This window comes from Lissotriton vulgaris, chromosome 2_2, assembly GCF_964263255.1.
Source record: "Lissotriton vulgaris chromosome 2_2, aLisVul1.2, whole genome shotgun sequence".
In the NCBI taxonomy this organism is placed as follows: Eukaryota; Metazoa; Chordata; class Amphibia; order Caudata; family Salamandridae; genus Lissotriton; species Lissotriton vulgaris.
In genome coordinates, this window is record NC_141688.1 from 7,858,028 (window position 1) to 7,881,751 (window position 23,724).

Consider the following 23,724-nt stretch of genomic DNA (forward strand, 5'->3'; position numbering starts at 1 on the left):
GTCCAGTCGGCTCGTTACTAGAGCGTGGGTGACTGTTTTCCTTGTTTCGGAGGGGATCCAGCGAAATGTTTTTCTGAGCATGCGAAGAATGTTAAAGCAGGAAGAGGATACGGCGCTGACTTGTCTGTTCATTGAGAGTGAAGAATCCAGGATGACGCCAAGGTTCCGTGCGTGGTCTGTCGGGATGGGTGCTTTTCCGAGGGCTTCCGGCCACCAGGAGTCGTCCCATGCAGAGGGGGATGTACCTAAGATGAGGACTTCTGTTTTGTCTGAGTTCAGTTTCAGACGGCTTTGTTTCATCCATTCGGCGACTTCTTTCATTCCTTCGTGTAAGTTAGTTTTGGCGGTGCTGGGGTCCTTGGTGAGAGAGAGGATCAGTTGAGTGTCATCCGCGTAAGAGATGATGTTGAGGTTGTGTTGGCGGGCAATGGCCGCGAGGGGGCTCATGTATACGTTGAAGAGGGTGGGACTGAGTGAGGATCCTTGAGGTACGCCGCAGATGACTTCAGAGGCCTCGGACTTGAATGGTGGGAGGCGGACTCTCTGGGTTCTTCCGGTGAGGAACGAGGTGATCCAATCGAGTGCTTTTCCTTGGATTCCGATGTTTCTGAGGCGTTGTAGAAGGGTGCTGTGGCAGACTGTGTCGAATGCTGCAGAGAGGTCGAGGAGGATGAGGGCGACTGTGTCACCATTGTCCAGTAGAGTTCGAATGTCGTCTGTTGCTGCGATGAGGGCGGTCTCGGTGCTGTGTTTGGTTCGGAAGCCAGATTGTGAGGGGTCGAGGGATTTGTTGGCTTCGAGGAAGGCGGCGAGCTGGTTGTTGACGGCTTTCTCGATGACTTTGGCCGGGAAACTTATTTTTCAGACGCAGTTTTATCTCCCTTATTCTCCATTCACCAATACCACTATCGTTTACACCTTTGCCCCAGAACATCCACGCCGGACTCAAACTAGTATTAGGAGTTCTTCCTTTAAACAACTCAAATGGAGTTTTCATAGTAGACATCTGTGGTGAAAATCTATGCGCCAGAATACACTTTTGCAATTCCTCCTTCCAATCTAATTCATTAACCCTAGAAAGTTGAATATTCTCCTTTATCACCCTATTAAACCTTTCCACGGTTCCATTGGTCTAGGGGTGATAAACAGAAGATCCTTTATGTTGAATGCCACAAGATAACAAAAAATCTGACATCATACTAGAGCAAAACTGAGGACCATTATCTGACAACAGAGATTTCGGAAAACCCTCTCTTTTAAAAATGTCCTTTAAAAAATCAATGACAGATGAAGAGGTTACCTCTGAAACAGAAGAGATCTCAACCCACCTTGAATAGAGATCAATCACAACTATCAAATAAGGAGTTCGATGTTCACCTGAAAGTGGACCCACAATATCAATAGCAATATCCTCCCAAGGTCCATAAGGAAGATTACGACAAATCATGGGAGCAGTACGAGAAACTAAAATTTTATCGCTTACTTTACAATGCAAACATTCCCTCACCTCCCTTTCAATTTCCAAATCCATCCCTGGCCACCAAATAGAACAACAAATACTTTCCTTAGTTTTTACAATTCCCATATGACCTTGATGTGCCTCTTCAATCAACCTTTTCCTCAAAAAACTTGGTGGAATTAACTTAGAACCCCTTAAAAAAACACCATTCTCCACAGACAACTCATTCTTGATCAAATGCCACACTTTAGACAAAACTTTGTCAAAATCAGTATTGCGTGTTACAGAAGCAATTACACTTTTAATCTCACAATCTTTACTACATTCCTCAAACCATTCATGTTCAAGTATTACACCTGAGGTAATTTCACAAACATTTACCTCACTTTCACAGTCCATTTTCCTCATAAACAACTTCATGAGAGTCATCAACAAGACGTGAAAGACAATCTGCAGATACATTCTCCACACCAGGTATATAGTCAATTTCAAAACAGAATTCTTGAATACCAATCACCCATCTTCTGATCCTTGAAGAAACATTATCCAAACCTTTCACCATGAAAATCTCCCTTAGAGGTTTATGATTGGTACAAACTTTAAATTTCTGACCCCACAGAAAATTCCTGAACTTATTTAAAGCCCAGAATATGGCCAAGGCCTCTTTCTCAATGACCGAATAGTTCACTTCGGCACCTCTCAAACTCCTTGAAGCACAGGCAATAAGCTTCTCTTGTCCATTCCTTCTTTGTTTCAAAATTGCCCCCAAACCCTTAGAACTTGCATCTGTGATAACATATGTCTCTTCAAAAGGAACAAATGCTTGCAAATCTGGAGCGGCAACTAAATCTCTCTTGATGTCCTCAAACTCACTTTGACATACATCTGACCACTTAAACTCCTTGTTCTTTCCCAAAAGATCTCTTAATCCTCCAGATTTACTAGCTACATTTTTGATGAACTTTCCATAGTATTCCACCATTCCAAGAAAGGAAACAACCTCCTCCTTATTCTTGGATTCCTAATAGTATCAACCAACTCTTTCTTAGGTGAAATACCAACCGCTGATATACAATGACCTAAATAATTCACCTCAGAGACTGAAAATTTACATTTCTCAAATGTTAAGGTCAAACCAGCATTTTCTAATCTTTTAAGAACCATCCTTAGAATTCTATCATGCTCCTCTTGATTCACACCATAAATCAACAAGTCATCTTGATAGCATTTTACATTTTTTATACCTTTCAAAATGGATGCCATAACACGTTGAAAAACCGACGCAGCAGACACAAGACCAAACGGCATCCTCTTATACTTGAAAGCACCCATCGGAGTGATAAATGCCGTAAGATCTTGAGAATCCTGCGTCAATTCAATTTGATGATAAGCCTGAGTTAAATCAAGCGTTGTAAAAATCTTAGCATCACCTAAAGATGATAACAATTCATCTATATTAGGCAAAGGTAATTTGTCCACAACAACTTCCTTATTGAGTGACCTCAAATCACAACATAATCTTATATCGCCATTGGGTTTGTTGGCGACAACAATTGGAGCCAACCATTCAGTTGCCTCAACAGAAGTAATTATATCCTGTTCCTGTAATTTTTTCAATTCTTGTTCAACTTTTTCCTGAATAGCTATAGGAATCCTCCTAACCTTAGCAACCACAGGAACAGCATCCTTCCTTAACTTTATACGATGTTTATAGCCTTTAAGACAACCCAAAACAGATTGAAAGATTTTGGGAAACTCCTCCATAAAAGAGTTATCTTTTGATGCAACCTCCTGAATTTGAATCTGAGGATTAGAATTAGGATTAAGCATGACCCCCAACAGACGTTGATGTGGCCACCCAATTAAACAATCACCAACCTTGGAAACGTAAACCTTCCCAACAATAATTATTTCCCTGAATAACCCATCATGCTAATAGGGGCACCACCGTATCCTCCTGCGCATACATCCATTTTGATTAATTTGTTTTTTCCTTTAATTATTTCTCATAAAACTCTTTAGATACAATTGTTATACGTGCACAAGAGTCAAATTTCATTTACAGTTCATTACCTTCAATCTTAACTAAATCGGTTGGATAATCCTTTTCTTCTTTGTCCTTCACTTGACATATAATTTCTTTGATTTCTTTAGTAACTATTTTTTTTTCCTTAGATTTGCAAAACTTTACAAAATGACCCTTTTTCCCACACCCATGACAGAGAAAGCTCATCGCAGGACAGAACCTTGAGTTCGCCTTATGACCAGACTTACCACATATATAACAAGTTACAGCTGACAAGGAAGCCTCCTCTTTACCTTTTTCATTTACAGAGGCCTTATTTTCTTTCACCTCCTTGACCTGTGAAACATCTTCCCTCACTTCTAACTTTTCTACCTTTTCCTCAGACCTCCCTTTGTCATGTTTTAATTCATCAACACATTTGATCATGTGTTCAACCCTCTTGGCTATACTTACAACTTCCTCAAGAGGTGGTTCATCCTTGAGCCATAATTCTTCTCTAATTGTATCCTCTCTACATTTCTGATTGCACAGTGGACCACTCTCAAATGCCCTCAAGGTTTTTCTACTATACACTGTTGAGATTTATCTTCTTATGGTGCCTCTTTCTGCTACTTCTCACAGCGTTGTTTCTGCTGCATGCGTTCAGAGCAAGGTTTGGCTTTGTAGCATGTACACAGGAATTATGTTTGTTTCACAGTATGTTTATGAGTCATATTGCTCTAGTGCTGCCTCCCTCAAGCCCTCTGTCCACTCTCCAAATGTACCTCAAGTACCACAGCAGTGTGTCTTTTTGAATGTTTGGTGTATGAAGTTAAGCATAGAATATTGCAAAACAAGTAATGTGTGGGAACTACCTCAGTTTTTCACTATTGCCTCATCCATAAAGCAGTGCAGTCTGGAGAGCAAAGTGCAGGGGTGAATCAATATCTTCAAGAAACATGTGATTCCCTTGGAGGAAGTATCAAGGTAAACATTGGATCAGGATTGCCCCTTCCCATGCATATTCATATTTTCTCCTCCTTAATTCCTCTTATCTTCCTCCTGTTGAAATAAAGTCTTACAATTCAACTCTCTTTTTGAATAGGTGCAAATTACTGTAAGCCATCATCTTTTCCAAATGTATGCAAAATCAATGTAATGTCCTGCATTGATGCAGATGTTGTCTGACCATATCTTTCTAGGAACCGTGAAAGTGTCAAGTTATTCGGCTAATGACATAGATATAACGCTTGAGGTGACAGTCTTTATTAGGGAAGCGCTCCAGGGGATAATTATAATATACTTTTCTCCTTTAGTACCTAAGGACATCAAGAAAATCTACACCAGTGAAATGGTTGTAAGGCAGGCTCAGACATGTACAGAAATCAAGCTGGGGGGGAAATACACTCACATCCACATGTCATTTGCTAAAATAGCGAACCTCAAGCACAATACCTTTTAAAGCCAGAAGCAAAATGTGGTATAAAACAATATTAGATCAATAGCAATACCTTATGGTATGTTACATACATTTGTAACGTGCACAGCTACTCATGAGTGTCCCGACGCAGTGCCTAGCAGGGTGTAGAAAGTGAACTTAAAAAAAATAGATGTGTTTTCAGTTTCTTCTTAAAGGTCACTGGGTCATGACTGGTACGCAGGGCAATAGGAAGGACATTCCAGGCAACAGCCGCCTTCACGTTAACAAGCTGCCCCAGCCTCTGAAACTTAAAATGAGGGACCTGGGCAAAGCATAGGGATGAAGATCGCAGGGAACGCGTAGAAACATAGACAGAAAGACGTCTCTGCAGGTAAAGAGGACCGCAGCCGTGGAGAGCATGGTGGGCCAAAACTAATAGTTTAAAGTTAACTCTATCCACCATGGGGAGCAGCCAGGAATACCAGGGCATAATATCTCGTTGAGTGATAAATCAAATCTAATCAAAGTGTCACTTGTAAAGCACATGGGTACTTAGTTGAGTGTCCCGACGCTAACTGTACATAGACCCCTAGTTTCACAAATACAGAGAGCAGATCAAAAAGCATGGTTAAAACGCACATTTGTAGGTCGTATTGAAGGAGCCTTCATCGTTAGTCACAGACAGATGTAAAGGAAGAGCATTCTGCTCTGTAGCACCCAATGTTGAGAGGGAGGTGCTTCTTCATTTCTTATGCTTGATCTTGGGTACCACCACCAACTGAAAGTCCGAGCAGAGTAGGGATATTGAGGGAAGATAATCTGAGAGTCACATGGTAAGATAGGCCATAGACCATGGCCATAGAAAGCTCAATGGGCCAGCTCCAAGCCCTTAAACACCACTCTCCCCTGCACAGGCAGACAAACCGAATCCTTGAGATGATAATAAATGAAGGGTTTTTTGTATATGTTAATCAGGTTTGGCCTGAAGCATGCTGTAGTGGAGAGGTATGGTGCAGCGGCCAGGGCAGCTGACTTCAGAGCACAGGGTTCACGGTTCAATCCCCAGCTCCAGCGGCTGCTCAGCTCAGTACCATGTGACTCTGGGCAATGGCTCACTTAATTTCCACAATGGCACCCAGGCCTTGAGACCGGAAAGGGTGAGTAGTTTGCGCATTACAAATACGGATTTACAGATACAAATTTGGATTTTACCAAATGCAGATGTTTGAGTAGGTACAGAGGGAGACTCATGTATAGGGCATTAATGTAGTCCAGCTGAGATGCTATGAGAACAAGGAGTACTGACATCCGACATGACAAAGGAAGTAGTAACAGCACTTTCCTCAGAAATTTGACAAGACCGAAAAAGGACCCAACAACACTCTCCACCTGTGATTTAAAAGTCACATTGTTGTCAAACTTCACCTCGAAATTACAAAACACTATGGCAGGGTCGGAGGGGAAGGGGCAGAGCTGTGCCGTAATTAGCCTCCCCAAGAAAGTGGAGGGGATCCAAAAACCAAGATCTCTATTTTACTGATGTTGCATTGGAGATTACTTTAGTGCATCCAATGGAATACCGCTGGCAGACACGCTTCAAATCTGTTTAGGTCCATAAAGATTTTCCCGTTCAAAGAATCTGTATGTCCTAAGCATGAAAAATGACCGCACTCCAAAGGATGCCACCAGGGCAGTAAAAAGGAGCATTAAAAAATGTAGAACTTAAGTGAGATCCCTGGACAACGCGGCAATTCAGAGGTTTTTATTCAGAGAGGATTGGAGCCTTCCAAACAGATTGACATCTGTTTGACTGAAAGGAACCCAGCCAACCCAATGCAGTCCCCCATCCCGGTCCCACAAGCTTTTCAATATGTTTGGATGGGAGACGGTGTCAAATATTTGAGGAAGATCCAAAAACGGCAATGTAAACAATGAACATGCTGCTTTTTCCCATCTCCAAGCCAGACAAGTTTGATAGCATAGTTTTGAATTTAGGAATCTAAACTTGCATACGCCAACCTATGCGTTGAAAAATGTGCATAGCAGAGGTTTAATAGCCAAGCTGGTAAGGGAAGAAATACAAGCCCACCCTGGACATTTCCAATTAGTTTTGTTGTCAAAATACAGCACCTGTAGGTGAGTATCTAACTGCCTTTAGTTTTGATGGGGTACAGCTTTCATTTCCATGCTTGCTTATGGGCTATAAGAACAGTCCTGGCTTGTTCTCAGTGTGCATTATGGAGAGCTTCCAACGAGATCCAGATGTTTTGTCATATATTGATATCATCTATCTTAATGATGACAATTTAGATCGACAACTAACCAAGGCGGACAGCTGTGACCATATTATCCTTGCATGTTTACAAAATTAATTTTAAATAATTTAAGATTACCTACCTGATGGAGACCTTTTTAGGATATGAGTCAGCGACAGGAAGAGGCAGGGCCACCCCCCTTGGTTCCGCAGGAACCCCTGCTTCCCTTGGTAAGTCTTTAATCCACATTATTCTTAGTGATTACATCCTTTGGCTACATCTCCCAGACTGCACTTGGAAATTGGTATTGAAATTTGCCTCATTAGGAAAGAAATTGACCAGGGTGACTCTTGAACACTGCCTTGCGGGGTAAAGAATCTGGAAAGACTTCATATATTACATTGCCATTAAGGTCACATTACTGATATTCTATAGTTTACCTATGGGAGTACAATTGGCCAACCTTCGATAAGTGTGGCCGACAGGTGTATTGGTATACTGGCAAGGGGCAAGCCTTGGTGCATGGAATCTACTGTCAACAATTTCGACCACATTGAATGGTCCATTATCACTGCCGATAAGGAAAAGAGGGAAACTTTTAAAAGTTTGCCTGGGTGGGGCGTGGGAGGCTACAAAGGGACTAGTTAAAGAAAAATCATCAAAGATGCGAAAAAACACAGCGGAGAATTGTACTATTGAAGAAATAGATGATTTGATCTAGGTGGTAGAGTCAATGTTAAGCAATAAATGCAAAACTGTTAATAAACATGAATCAGAAAATGACTGCCTTCTATAGCAAATGTGCATCTGGTTCTCAGCTAGAGAATACCTCAAAACCAGGCCAAACAGAAGCAAATATTGAAACTCTGTCCCGTGTACCTGATACCCATCCCCTATCCGCACCTTTTATCCAAAGGGATTATGAAGAACTTCAGCAAACACATTATTTTGCCCAAGAAGATTTAACCTGTACTGTAAGAGAGATTGAGACCTAATCACCGTCAATTAGATTTGCCTTATTTTTTGACGATGACTCTATGCATCCTTTTACAGAGAATCCGAATCCAAACGTGCCTTTACAACGCAATAATGAACAACAAGCAAAAGCCAGCCCAATTCATAGCCCATCCAAAGTGCCTTTAAGACGGGTCCATGAAGCGCAAAATAAAACTAACACTTAACTGATAATTGAGTTGGTGCAAAGATTAGCTGCACTAACTAACAAGGTTATTAACCGAAAAACATTATTAGGGAAAAATATGCATCAAGACAATGTAAATAGGGACGTGTAATTAAAGGATTACTGTGGAAGTCTTGGGACACATCAGACTACTATCCAGACATCTGAAGCTCCCAAACAAAGAATTCACTACACCAATTGAACAGGCAACCAACAAGAGGGCTTGAGCGCAGCTTTGCAAAACAAAAATCAAGGGGATGGAAATGGATGGGGTAGGGTGTTGACCAGTAGTTCCTTAAGAATAGGGTTTGAGAAAGGGGACGAGCATAAAAGAAGGGTGGTGGGTTGACAAAAGTATACTGAAAATAATAAACCACATTATAATTACATCAAGGGGGTCATAATCATTTGCAAGGAATGGCATTGCGGGAGCAGAATCTACACACTGTGCACTCCAAGTCATATCGATTCACTAGCTGTCCAGATAATAGGCAGTTTTTCACTAATCAGAGGATTAATGTTAGTTCTAGATAAGTGGAATGGAAAGTATACATAACAAAAGTGCCTAAACTCAATCTCTCCTCCTATAGGGAGGAAGAAGAGTCACTAAAAAACAAGGTCATACACCGGACAAGATATAAGCATATTCACCTATCAGTAATACGCTCGACCTATTGAAAGTGGAAGATCTATCAACTAAATACGCTGCCTATGATGTTACACTTCTTACCCTAAAAACAAAGGGCCAGATGTATGACCCACCAATTTGCGACTCAGAAATTGCATCGCATTTGAGACTTGCAATTTGGGATGTATAGCAGTGTTTTGCGAATCCTAATGGGGTCGAAAATTGCATGCCTCATGAATATTAATGAGGCAGGCGCAATTTGGGACTCCATTGACTAGCACTTCCAGGGATGGTGGCCTGCTGGGGTCAGCAGAACACCATGTTTGGGGCTGCTTTTAAATAAAGCTCTTTTTTTTAACGCAGCCGTTTTTTTAACGCAGCCGTTTTCCTCAAAGGAAAGGATGCATTAAAAAAATAAATATTAAACTTTTCAGTTTCATTTTCTTAAGGGCAGGCAGTGGTCCCTGGGACCACTGCCTGCTCTTAGAAATATCTTCTGACCTACTCACAAAGGGTAAGGGGTCCCCTGGGTACTCTTTCCCGTTTGCGAGTGGTTTACCACGCCCCTTTCTAGCTGTGGGAGTCGCAAATACTATTTTGTGAGTCAGTGACTTGGAAAATAGCATTTGTACATGCCATTACCGTTTTGCGGTCTGAAATGGGAGGTTCTCCTATTTGTGGCCACAAAAGAGAGTTGTTCTTCTGCCCCAAAGAGCTTAGTAGATGGATTAATAGCACTTGACTTAGGAGCAAGCCCTTCCCACAGCACTTTGGTAGGATGCAAAGTGAATAATCCCAGCAGTGATACAGGAGAGAATCATAGAGAATAAGCAAATTCTAGGAAACTGCCCTATCCTGGTCACTCTGAAAACAATCATGAGGCAGTTGGTTTACTGTCAAAGCATGATTTTGCACCTGACCAATGTGATAGACCCTTATGTCCCCTTACAGAAAACCGAATCTGAAATCCTCCTATACTAAATTTACAGGAATATGCAATAGCACATAGGGTGAATATAGTAGCTGAGCCTGTACTACCTAGCCCCTTACACAGGAATGACAAAACCCAGCTATTGGAAACATGTTTAATATCATGGAATAAAGCAGGGCTGAAGCTTAAACTAATAAACAGTGAGTGGCAGGGGTGTATGGATCAATATGACTTTTGCCTGCCACCGGAAACCTGGGCACTTGAAACACCACATACATTAAGGGACCCTTTATAATGGCTAAACGATCGCCACCACCGAGCCCGCGTTGGCGACCGTTACACCATTATAACGTGACATAACCACCGCCATATTACGATGGTGGGGGGTATCGCGGAGGACGCAACATTCATCTGCCGCTTTTCCGGCTGTCGGCAATCGGTCCGATTGCTGGCTGGGCCGATGTCGGACAGTAATATGATGGCGGTTCCTAGCAGGCACCACCAGCCATGCTACTATGTTGTATGTAACAGGCCCTTCCACGGAAGGGCTGGCGGGGATTGACTTTGGGGGCCCGTTGTGGGACCCCAGAGGGGTGTGTTTGAAGGGGTGCACTTCGGGGATACCTGTGGTACCCCGCTGCGCTTCCTTACACCAAGTGGCAGGCACTGCATGGTGCCTGCCACATGGTGCAGGGAAATGCCAGACATGAGATTTTGGCAATGCAGTAGCTGCTGCTGTGAGCAGGACCCGCCGCAATGTCAAAATGCGGAATGCGACCACCAGGGTGGTGGTCGCATCCTGATTCGCAGTGCAGGACCGCCGCATGTCTGGAGGCCGGTCCCAACACAGCGAGGATGGTGGGTGGACTCAGGCCCGCCTGCCATTCTAATAGGCCCTGTTAGAACTGGGGGTCACTAGTTGGCTGAGGTAGGTACCTTAGTCCGCATAAGGACCCTTGCTTCTAGTCAGTGAAAGGAGGGACAAACTCTTAGATAACCCCTGCTCACTATCCGGTAGCTTGGCACGAGCAGCCAGTCTTATCTCCAAGGCAATGTGTAAAGAATTTGAAACCACACTCTCAATAACACAGTGATAACACCACAAATGGACACCACACTGATTTAGGAAAATAGCGGTATCTTTATCAAGAAGAAATATGATGAGACCAAAAGATAAAAATATCCAGCATATGCATGTTCGTAATATTTCACTGGGCTGGTTATTAGGCCTACAGTCACTTGTAGGTTCTGGCGGTATTAATGAGCAGTTCACGATGATCTAATGCAGTCCTATGCAGCTGTAATGCAGTTCATAATGTAGAAACAAGACAGTCCCTAATGCAAGTACTAATGCGGTCCGTAAAGCAAGTAATAATGCAGTTCATAATGCAAGCACTAATGCGGATCTTAAAGCAAGTAATAATAAAGTTCGGCACCGATCGCAGTGCTAGTGAAGGTCTCTATGCCACTCTTTGCTGACGCGCCGTTAGTGACTGCCAAAATATGCCCGCAACACAGTTACGAAGAAAACACAGTGCAGCTCCACAATCCAACCCCAGTACTGCCACTCCTTGGCGAGTATGGGCTGCGATACTAACTTGAGCAGAGGATCGTGTTGCAAAGATGGAAAAGGCCGAGAGCGGTCTCTCATAGTACGCACTCCGCCCCAGGCAGCTACACATGCACGCTCGCTGAGCGTTACCTGGGGGGGGATGCAGGCTCTCTCTCCTCTCCTCGCGGCTTCAGCGACACGCTGTGCGGCTTCGGGTTGGCGGCGGCAGCTCCTCACAGTGAGAGTCGGGCTACCAGGCGAGAGCCCCACGGCTGTTCGACTCCCGGCGCAACTCCATTGATCCTGGGCAAAGGACCTGCGACCCACGATGGTGAAGGTTCACAGGTCTCTCCTTAGCAAAGACAGGCTCGGTTCGGCAGCGGTGATTTCTCATGGCTCCCCCTTGGCAATAACGGTCACAGCACTTCTGGTCACGCTGTCGATCAAAGCAGAGGGCAAGTCTAATCTGAGGCACAAGGTCACCGGGCATTTCTCCCATAGGTCTCAGGCTGCAAAAAGAACATGCACACAGCGTCACTGAGACACACTTGGAAACTTTGATGTTACTGAGTTTCCACAACAGGGAGCCAGCTCCTCTTGGGCCCTTGGCGACAAGTTACTTCAGGACACACCACATAGCAACGTCCTTTCAAGTAGGGGGACACAGCACGCAGCAAAGTCCCTTGTCCTCTCCTTAGTCAAATCAGCAAATTGCAGGCTAGCCCCAGAACACACAGCAAGAGCAGTCCTTCTCTTCAGTCTCTTCAGCTGTTCTTCCTTGGCAGAGGTTCCTCTTAATCACAAAGTAGTTTCAATCCTTTTTCTTGCTTAAGTTCAGTCTTGAGTTCAGGGGTTTCAGCTCTCACATTTATACTCCTAAATGCCTTTACAGTCTCTGTGTTCAGGAGGATCTGAGCCCAGTCCAAACCAGTTCTGGGTATCTTCCTGCCAGTGTACACCTGCTTTCTTTGATAGTAAGGGTCTGGGCCTCAGACATTCCACAGGAGGTGGAACCTTTCTTTTGTGGCAGCAGCACAGGCCTCTCGCATCAAAGGGACTACTCCCACTACACCAAATGCAAATCAGCCTGTGCCGTCTCCCCTACTCCTCCCTGGTGTCAGGACACTTCCCCAGACACTGTTACATTCAAACCCAGACAGTCAATACACAACCAGGCAGAGGCACGCAGGATGGTTAGGACAAGAAACCAGCCACTTCTAAAAGCGTGGTTTCACACAATTAAAAACCACCTTCACAAAAAGATGTGTTATTAAATTCGGAGTTCAGGCACACTAAACTCCATCTGTCCATCTCATGCCTATGGGAAGATATGCTGTAAATATGTGACACAGAATTCCCCATTCTGTCCTATTGGCAAGAAGGCCTTGCAACAGTGAAACACACATTTAGAAGTATTTCACTGACAGGACATGGTACACACCTCTGTACATGTCCTATCGTTCACATACACTGCACCCTGCCCAGGGGGTACCTTGGGCCTACTATAGGGGTGTGTGATGTGCATAAAAGGGGAAGGGTAAGGCCTGGCATGTGGGTTCACTTGTCAGGACAACAAGGCAGTTAACAAACTGCGTGCAGGCACTGCAGTTGCAGGCCTGAGATCACTTTCTAGGGCTACTTGTGTGGGTGACACAATTAGTGCTGCAGGCCCACTAGTAGCATTTGCATTACCAGCCCTAGCACACATAGTGCACTTTACTAGGGACTTTACTAGTAACACAAACATACCAAATATGGACAACCAATTACCATGATACTTTACACAGGGAGCACTTTCATTTTGACACTGATCAGTAGTGGCAAACTGCCCAAAGTATCTAAGCCAGCAAAACGAAATCCATCACAGCATCAAAAATAGAGGAGGTAGAGTAAAAAATAAATCAGGGGCAACCACGCCAAGAAATACCAGGTCTAACAGGCCCCAAAGTGTTACTGTGTAGGGTTTGGTGTGACAGACTAATGGCGCTCAAACAGGTAGCTAATAAGGGTAACTAGGTAAAGGATGATGTATAAGGTATGGTGCTGCCAGGAAAGGGGAAAACCCCAAACCCCTAAAACAATCAGGAGCAAGGCCCTGATCTATGCAAAGAGAAACAAAACCTGGGCACACATATGATTATTGACAGTACATAAGGTCAGAAGTAAATGTAGTCGACACCGGATGTATATCTTGCAGATTTTATATACGTGTTGATGATCTTAACATGGACAAACGCCAGCCGACACGTGTTTCGTCAAAGGTCAATGCCTATGACTCTTCAGGGCTTATAGGGCGTCATACTGGTATCGGAGGTCCGGTGATAATTCCAACCCGGAATCGGGTAAAATCTATGTAGAAGGCTGGGTGAGGGAAGTGGTCTGAAGGGCGGGTGCGTCCAGGACCACGGAGGATCCGTAAAAGCAGAACTCCTCCTGTCAACGTCTCGTCGATAAGGGTAAAGCCGAGAGCCAAAGTGTTAATGCTATTCCCTCAATAAGATGTAGACCCACAGGTGGTCTGGTCCTATAGACAAAAATTGCCTTAAAGGTTGAATTAACACAGTTGGTTGGAATTAAAATCACTGGATATTCTGGGTGTAAATGTAAAATCACATAATAAAACAGAAATATATTTATTAAATATTTATAACAAACCAAGACCTGCAATTGTGGTATACCCAGTGATAGACCTACTGGATAATGTCTTAAGCTCTATAGATTCCAGGGCAACAGTGGAGATTTTAACTGTACATTTTAATCTGTTGTCAGGTTAGGAACAATTTTGGAGAAAGAGGACATTTCCAGCGGTATCCCACCTTTGGAGGCCAGTACTTCTCTACCGCGCACAGCTTCAGCGGTCCAAATCATCAGACTAGTTTCAGGCAGGGCCTGTAATGGTAGGTTGCCCTTAGACAAACCAAGTGTCCATACGTTTAAAAGAGGTTACTCTAAGGGCAAAATGTACTACATAATGGTTGGTGGCAATTTATGTGGTAACTTAGTTGTTTTAAAGTAGAGGCTAGAGATGATAGCGATCACTTCCCTTTGTGCTTAAAGATCGTGGTATCTCTTTTTTTTTACTTAGACTCTGGGAAGTAATGCTAATCCAACCAATAGTTCACAACAGTGGTAGAGCTTAGAAATGGCCATCTATTGCAGTCAATCTAGATGCTATGACGAAAGCTTGTTTCCGGTCTAGGGAAGACATGGCTTGGCAGTTCGGGCTGGACTGTTCCCATGAGGCACAGGGTCAGACTGATTTGCATATAGCCATGTCTGAACTGAGGTGGCAGAGTGGGCTAAAGAACGGTGATGGATTAAACCCAGATCTTTTGACTGGGTGTGAGTGTTTGATTGATTCAGGTGCTCTTTCCGTCACCACCCCCTTTTGTATCACTTTTGACGAAGATCTATAGCATTTTTCCTTATGTCCTAGCTCCTTATATTGGTATATCCACACAGGACATTCCCATTGTGCAGATCCATCACACTATGGTTGAGAAATTAAAACCGATATTAGGTAAAATCCCCAGAGTCAGCTAGAGCGACTAATGGCCCTTCATATAACCGTAGGTACAATAATGACTGTTGCAAAGCTAAAAGTGAATTATTAGCGGCTTTAAAATCTAACGATTTCGAAGCACTGAGGGACAGAAGGCCCATGTATAAAAAACTATTAATGGACACAAAAATAACTTGAAATGACTACATTTGGAATGACTTGGTCAGCAGCTAAGAACAAGAATCATGCAGGGTTCTGGAAATTATTAGCAAGGGATAATAAAACCGGAACCACTAGCCTGGATATCTTTTTGGACTCAGACACATGGCATGGTAATTTTACATAACTATACTCAGAGGTTATCACCCAACCTACACATACTTTTTTACCCAAGGTACCATGTCCATTAGTAATCGCCACAAGTGGATCAACTTCAGTCCCTTATTTTAGCCTAGAAGACACAATGGCGGTAATGGACGCCATCAAACCAGGGAAAGCCCCTGGTTTGACGTAAACCTTCTTTGTAATGCTGTGGCAGCCGGAGCCCCATTACCAGAGTCATTGAAAGGGGCTGAAATAATCCCAATTTTAAAAAAGGGAGCTCGATAAGACTCTGCCAATTATAGGCCTATAAGCCTAATAGATACCTTACAAAAGATTTACGCAAAACAGATGTTATCCAAACTTAACAACAAGAGGGTAACAACATTTTAACACAGTACCAAGCGTGGTTTAGATTGAGAATGAACACAATAGATCAGGTCTTTAGACATCTTTGTATAGGATGGGAATACACAAACCTTACGAAAGGACACCTGTACATAGCATTCTTAGCCTTAAAGACTGCCTTCGATCTCAACCCTAGGATTTCCCTTTAGAATTCCCTCGAAACTCAGGAGTCCCCAAAGATCTTCTGACACAGATAGTTCAGTTGCATGAAGACAACTATGCAAAGGTCAGAGGGGGACCCAGGGGTGAACTTACAGAGGCAATCTCTATAAGACAGGGATGTTTTCGTGCTCCCACCCTTTTCTCACTATACCTAAATGATGTAGTGAGGCACCTCCAGGGTTGTAAACATGGCTCAACTAAGTTTGGAGGGAAGCCAGTAAAGGCCATGCTATTCGCTGATGATACAATTTTGATATTACAAACCCCGATGTGACTGCAAAATCTGCGAATATTGCATTTTAAAGGGCCTTGAAATAAACTCTAACAAAAGAAAATATATGCCAATTAGAGCACATGTGGCGCTGAGCTCTGGGGTTACAGGACAGAACATGTTTTTAGGGGAGGAAAGTAAGTTCTTAAGTTTGTTATTACGCCTCCCTTTATGTACACTCATGATTCCTATCATTCAGGATCTCAATATAAATTGCATAGACCAAAAGGCCATACTGAGACCTCTGTTAGTCTGTCTATGGACCACAGAAGATGTTATAAATTACAAAGAGTGGCTAATTGTGAATTTAAGATTAGATGAGCAAACATAACTGCAGAGGGTTAAACATGTGCGCCTGTGGTTCTGTAAACTAGGTCTAAATCATTTCTGGGATGCTCCCAGCTCATTAAAGCAGCTTTCAAAAAATATCTTGAAAAAACACATACTGGGAAAATTTGCAAAACTGTATTAATTATTGCACGAAATTAGGTAGGCTAACATCCCAGTCCTTATTAACAAAACAGCTCCCTCTCTTTGAACAATACATAGATGAAGTCCAACTACAACTGGCCAAGTCTCTATACATGAAGTTTTAACTTCAACATCTTACAGGTCAATTGTAACACAGTTATAAGGTTACGCAATAACAGCGACAACCGAGAAGTCTAATGTCCCTTATGCCAAACCAATGCTGTAGAAAATGTCTCTCACCTGTTATTCTTTTGCCCAGCGTATATAATTTCTAGGAAAAAATGGATTTCCCTCAATCTGGGAATAAGGTCACAATCAGGAGCTAATCAGATTTTTTAAACGGATATATTCCAGAAAACAGTGTTTTCAGTGTAAGCCGATACTTATTTGCTGTTGATCTTATACGCAAGGGAAAAGGCTTGAGATTCTAACTAACTGCTGCTGCTAATCTTTTAAGATGATTTTAATATTACATAATGTTTGTGTACGCATAAGCACTTTCTTGCACTTGCACTTTATTACCTTCTGCCTTGATCTAACATCATAAAAATGATTGGAAAGTATACAACAGCATTAGTACTCTAATTTATTTTTAACATTAACAATTGTTGTACCCGTTATTTATTTATTAACTAATCTACTCTTCTTAAAACAAACTATGAGAATAATGATTGTCACTGGAAGATTTTGGGTGTGATTTGTTGTTTAATTTTTTTTCTGTATGTATGGACAGTATAAACTTGATCTTTTATAGTTTCTTAAACCGAATAAAGACTATTGAATTGAATTGTATGGTCACACATTATATGATAATATGAAGAACCAAAATTATTGTTTCCTACCTTGGTTTGCACACATATCAAATGTTTTTTATAAAATTGGATTGGGAGACCTTTGTCTTCACTTATACAATATTACCAAGACAAGGCTTAAGCAAATCAAATAAAGATAAAGGGGCATATTATGAAGAAAGGTCGTTACAGTATCGCTGCTTTTTTCGGCAGGAAACTGCCGATAGAGCGGCGATAATGGGCTTGATAATATGCTCTATGAATTCCAATCGATGCCCATGTTAGATGTCAGTTTTTCAAGTATCCTTCTTCATTCATCTAAGCATTGTTTGCACCATTGGACTTTTTAAAGATCTTTCAAGCAGGGGTATCCAACATTTTCTGTACCGAGAGTGGGGCTGCACCAGGTGAGGTACTCAGAGGTAGCTGGAGTGCTACAGTAACTCACAAGCTACTGGCTGGAGACCCCTGGACCGTCTGGACTGTTTACTGAATGTAAATGTTTTCCCTGTAATTTTCAGAGAGGTCATTTGCCTTCATTAATAATTGTATTCATCCAATAATGAAATGATTACTTGTATTTTGATTCTCTTGTAAGTATTAAGCTAATCGGGAATTTTAACTCCTTGGACGCTCATGACGAGCTCAGCTCGTCATGGTGTACACCTCCATACACTCATGACGAGCTGAGCTCGTCATGAACAATGGGAAACACAATAAATCAGCACAGGAGGAAAATAACACTAGCATCGATGGTGTTAAACGCAAAACATTGTTTTTTTTTAAATTGTGTTGTCAATTGTTATGGCCTACTTAAGCTGTGAACAATAAAGACTTTGACTTACTAATAGCTTCCTTTGAGCCAAGTCTGGCACTTTATCCTGGACGTCCCACCTCGTACGCCATTGTTGACTCCTTATGTTGAGACCATTAGTGACCCGTATTTCAATCAATCAATCATGCAATTTGTAAAGCGCGCTTCTCACCCGCTAGGGTCTCAAGGCGCTGGGGGGAAGGGAAGTCGCTACTGCTCAGACAGGCAGGTCTTGAGCTGTTTCCTGAAGGCGAGATGATCCTGGGTCAGCCGTAGGTGGATGGGAAGGGAGTTCCATGTCTTGGCTGCTAGGTAGGAGAAGGATCTTCCTCCGGCGGTGGATCTGCGAATACGTGGGGTGGTGGCGAGGGCGAGGCTGGCGGATCCAAGCTGGCGAGTGGGTGTGTAGAATGTGAGGCAGCTGCTGAGGTACTTGGGGCCTATGTCGTGGAGAGCCTTGTGTGCATGGGTGAGGAGTCTGAACGTGATCCTCTTGTTGACAGGGAGCCAGTGCAGGTCTTTCAGATGGGCAGAGATGTGGCTGTGACGGGGGATGTCCAGGATGAGTCGTGCAGAGGCGTTCTGGATGCTTTTCTGGAGTTTGGCTGTGGTTCCGGCATAGAGGGTGTTCCCGTAGTCCAGTCGGCTGGTGACGAGGGCCTGGATGACCATTTTCCTGGTTTTGGTGGGGATCCACCGGAAGATCTTCCGGAGCATGCTCAGGGTGTTGAAGCAGGATGACTAGACGGCGTTGACTTGCTTGGACATCGTGAGGGAGGAGTCCAGGATGAAGCCCAGGTTGCAAGCATGGTCCGTTGGCCTGAGGGCGGTGTACAGGGCAGGGGGCCACCAGGAGTCGTTCCAGGCAGAGGGAGAAGGTCCCAGGATGAGGACTTCTGTTTTGTCTGAGTTCAGTTTCAGAAGGCTGAGTTTCATCCATTCTCCATTCTGCGACGTCTTTCATTCCTTCCTGGAGGCTGGCTCTGCCAGTGGTGGGGTCGTTGGTGAGGGAGAGGATCAGCTGGGTATCATCAGCGTAGGAGATGATGTTTAGGTTGTGTTGGCATGCAATGGCTGCGAGGGGGCACATGTATCGGCTGAAGAGAGTGGGGCTGAGCGAGGATCCTTGCAGAACGCCGCAGATGACTTTGGTGGCTGTGGAACGGAACGGGGGGAGGCGGACTCTCTGGGTTCTACCGGCGAGGAACGAGATGATCCACTCCAAGGCCGTTCCCTGGGTTCCAGTGTTGCTGAGGCGTTGTATCAGGGTGCGGTGACATACGGTGTCGAAGGCTGCTGAGAGGTCCAGGAGGATGAGTGCCGCTGTTTCCCAGTTGTCGAGCAGGGACCTGTTGTCGTCAGTAGCTGTGATGAGGGCATTCTCGGTGCTGTGGTTTGCTCGGAAACCGGATTGCGAGGGGTCGAGGGAGGAGTGAGATGGGGCGGAAGTTCTTGAGGTCTGCGGTGGGTTTCGTCAAGAGGGTGCTGAGCTTGGCGTGTTTCCAGCTCTCCGGGAAGGTGGCAGATGCGAAGGAGCTGTTAATGATGTCCCGGAATTGGGGTGCGATGATGGAGTCGGCCTTGTTGAAGATGTGGTGTGGACAGGGGTCGATGGGGGTGCCGGAGTGGATGGTGTTCATCGTGCGCGTGGTGTCTTCGGTGCTGACCGGGATCCAGTTGCAGAGGGTGGTCATGGGGGGCGCTGGTTCGGTGGTTGGGTGCGTGGTCTGTACGCCGAAGCTGTTGTGTATGTCGGTGATCTTGCGGTAAAATAACGAGGAGAGTGAGTCGCAGAGGTCTTGCGAGGGTGTGATGTCGTTGTTGCAGGCGCTGGGTTTGGAGAGCTCTTTGACAATGTTGAAGATTTCCTTGCTGTTGTGGGTGTTTTTGTCCAGATGTTCTTTGAATGTTGTCCTTTTGGTGGTGCGGATCAGCTGGTGGTGTATGCGGGTGGCGTTCTTGAGGGCTGTTATGTTCTCTGTTGTCTGGTCATGGCGCCAGGCTTTCTCCAGGGTGCAGCAGGTTTTCTTGGAGTTTTTGAGGTCGTTGTTGAACCATGAGGTTTTCTTGCTGCCGGGTCTGCTGGGGGGGGGTCTTCAGAGGCTCGAGGTCATCGGCGCAGTTGGTGAGCCACTGTGTGAGGTTGCGGGCTGCTTCGTTGGGGTTCCACGTGTTGGTGGGAGGGTTCTGGCTAAGGGAAGTGGTGAGTTGGTCGGCGGAGATCTTGCTCCAGCTTCTGCGAGGGACCTGTTGCGGGTGGTGGTGGGTGTTGTCGTTCTCCTGAAGTTGAAGTGGACGCAGCTGTGATTTGTCCAGTGTAGTCCGGTGGAATGGCTGAAGGAGATGTGCTTGCTGGAGGACAAGATGGGGTCAAGCATATCACCAGCTTAGTGGGTGTGGGTGTTCACCAGTTGCTTGACTCCGAGGTTGGCGAGGTTGTCCAGGAGGGCAATGGTGTTTCTGTCATTGTTGTTCTCCAGGTGGAAGTTGAGGTCTCCTAGGAGGATGTAGTCTGAGGAGGTAAGAGCGTGCTGGCTGACGAAGTCTGCGATGGCTTCGCTGAATTGTGGGCGTAGTCCAGGGGGTCTGTAGACGAGGGTGCCTCTGAGTGTGGTCTTGGGGTCGGTGTGTATCTGAAAGTGGAGGTGCTCGGCGGCGGTGAGGGTGTCATCGGAGTTGGTCGTGATGTGGATGGTGTTTCTGTGGACGATGGCGATGCCTCCTCTGGTTTGGTTGACGCGGTCCCTCCGGGTGATCTTGTAGCCCTCCGGGATGGCTATGGCGATGTCGGGGGCTGAGGAGGCGTTCATCCAGGTTTCTGTAAGGAAGGCGACGTCTGGTGATGATTTGTCGAGGAGGTTCCAGAGTTCGACGGCGTGTCTGTGGACGGAGCGGGTGTTGAGCAGGATGCACTTGAGGTGATCGTTACTGGTGCCTGTCCCAGCGGGTGCGGTGCAGGTCCTGAGGCAGGTGAATTTACATGCTTGGCAGGTCAAAGGTCCGTGGGTGCGTTTCGGGTTGGCACAGTAGCAGGCGGGGTTCCGGCCGGTGTTGAGTGCGTTGAGGGTGGCGGCCTCGTAGGTTCATCATGTGGGCTGGCATTGTCGGGGGCCAGGGGTCCTGGCACTGGGCGCGGTCCAGGCACGGACATTAGCTTTGGCGCACGAGCGGTGCACCTGCTGCGCGCGTCCACTGCACGGCCACTGCGCGGCTTCCATAAGAGAGAGAGAGGGAGGGAGAAGCAGCTGGGAGGCGGGAGAAGGGCGGCCAATGGGAAGCAGGGGGTGGGGCCGCGGGGAGCGCGAACGGCGGGAAGCAGGTGAAAAAAGGCAAGAGGGGGCAGGGGGGGAGTGGGCACAGTGGAGATGGCTGAGACCCACTGAGGAGTCACAATACGAAATAGCAGTGCAGGCAGGCAAAGAAGGGGCACACAGGGGCACACAAGGAGCGAAAAACGAAGGGAAAAAAAGGATGAATCACAAATGAAATTACAGTGTAGGCAGGCAGAGAAGGGGCACACAGGGGCACACACGGAGTGAAAGATGAAGGAAAAAAGAATCGCAAAATTAGATGAATTATTCAATGAAATATCTCTAGTATGTTAGAATCAGCATTTTGTCATTATTGCTGTCACCCATACCACGGTTATCCTCCCATGTGGCATGAACTTTCATGAGTGTCCCCAATATGCCACAAATTACCTCTAGTGTACTAGCAATACCAGTTTGACTCCGGTGCCTCTTATGTCAAAAGGTATCTCCAAAACGTCTGCTCTAGCAGTTAGCCATGGGTACAAAGTATGCCAAGAGTTATCTTGAAAAATACTAGCCCCAGCCTTTACCATTAGGACCCCTAAATCCAAGTATTTTGTCCACTGTGTCCAGTATGCCAGCACCAGCATTTTGCCACTGGTATCTCCTTTGCCAAAAATTATGTCTACTATTCCAGTGCCAACAATTGTCAAGGGTACCCTATATTCCATTATTATGTCAAGAATTACCACCAGTATGCTAGGGCCAGTGGTAGAATCACAGGAGCAACGCATTCACAAGCACACTCTCACTTTCTCTCGCACACTTTGATTCACTTACTCTCATTGTCTCTCACACTCAGTCTCAAAACAAAAGGAGAGTCATCCCTATTAGACAAAAAGGACAGGGTAGTTTCAAACTTAGTAAAAATGAATTTCCCTTATGTGCCTACTAATGCTTTCATCTTTCCAGTAAGGCCATCAACTCAAAAATGCAAAGGAGTACACCATTGTAAATGCGACACATCCGTGGTGGCACAAGGGTATTCCTGTGTGACGCATCTTTACTGGCACATCCCTGCTAAAATACCAGGATGCACCAGTCCTCGTAAATCTGCCCCTGAGAATTCAAAAATTACAAATTTCTGTCCATCTATCCTTCCAAGGATTAAAATGTATTTAAAATAATATAAATCTCATATTCATATTAAAATCATATTCATAGTACATCACATCCATTTACATCATATTCAAACACATCAATCATTTCACATTGATGGTTTTTTATTTGTAGGCAGTCCCACCACTGCGGTTAGCCCCTTGTAAGGCCAACTCATAATACGGACATATGTGGAACTCCTCAGTACCACCCTATGAAAGCTCATTTTCCCCGACTGCTGCTGCCACGGCCTGTGGTTGGGTGGTGGTGTCAGTGGTTTAGCTGCGGTCTTTGCATAGCCAATCACCCATCTTGTAATACCGCCAAGATCGCAGAGGTTGGACCGCAACATTGGGCATGACGATCCACAGACCACCAAACTCATAATAATGCCCAAAGTCTGTTGCCATTTCTACTGCAAAATCTTTAATCACCAGATTAGCTAGTGCCATCCATGCTGAGCTGTAAAAGACAAAATACTTTTTCAACTCCAGTCACAATTTTACAGCTTGAGTTGATAAAATATCATACAGGCTAACATTTGTTAATTGGTCTTACACCCCACTATGTTCAAAATCCCCAAAATTGTTATTGGTCCTACGCCTCACCACTTTCAAATTCCAGCAGCCTCCACTGGCTTGCATGATAAAATGTAGGCATAAAATGCTGCTTTTATAAAGGAACTAAACATAAAATAGGGAATGACTAGCTACAATGAACTGATTCTCTAGCATATCCTATTGCAAACTATGTTCCCAATGTTCAAAGTTTTCAATTGTATATCTCTGTTATGGCATGTATACGACTTGAAAATAGGGTCGGGATGTTTACTTTGATCTCGACTATGAGGGAGTGAGGCCAGAGGTGTCTGGGACGGCTGGGTCAAGGGTAGGAATTGGGTGCATGAGAACCTTGGTCAAATCTTGTACACATACCTTTAACACAAGACTGTTGATGGATGGATGTGTGTGCATGGTGCTGAGTTAGTTTGAGCTTTAATCACACTAGTTATTGTTTGCACTTTAAAACAGTTTGGTAATTTTCGACGGCTCTGTTCTTTCTTTGTTTCTCTACTTTCTTGTCGTTTTCAGTAGTGGCCCCATCCCAAAAAAAACAACTGATATTGTCAATGGAGCACTGAATGT

At 44.6% G+C, this 23,724-nt stretch overlaps 1 protein-coding gene across 1 annotated transcript in view; it reads left to right on the forward strand.

Moving 5' to 3' along the window:
* LOC147728932 (sulfotransferase 1 family member D1-like) overlaps nucleotides 1–23,724 on the forward strand; it is a 388,090-nt gene that overhangs the window by 52,200 nt on the left and 312,166 nt on the right. The gene's annotated exons all lie outside the window — the stretch shown is intronic.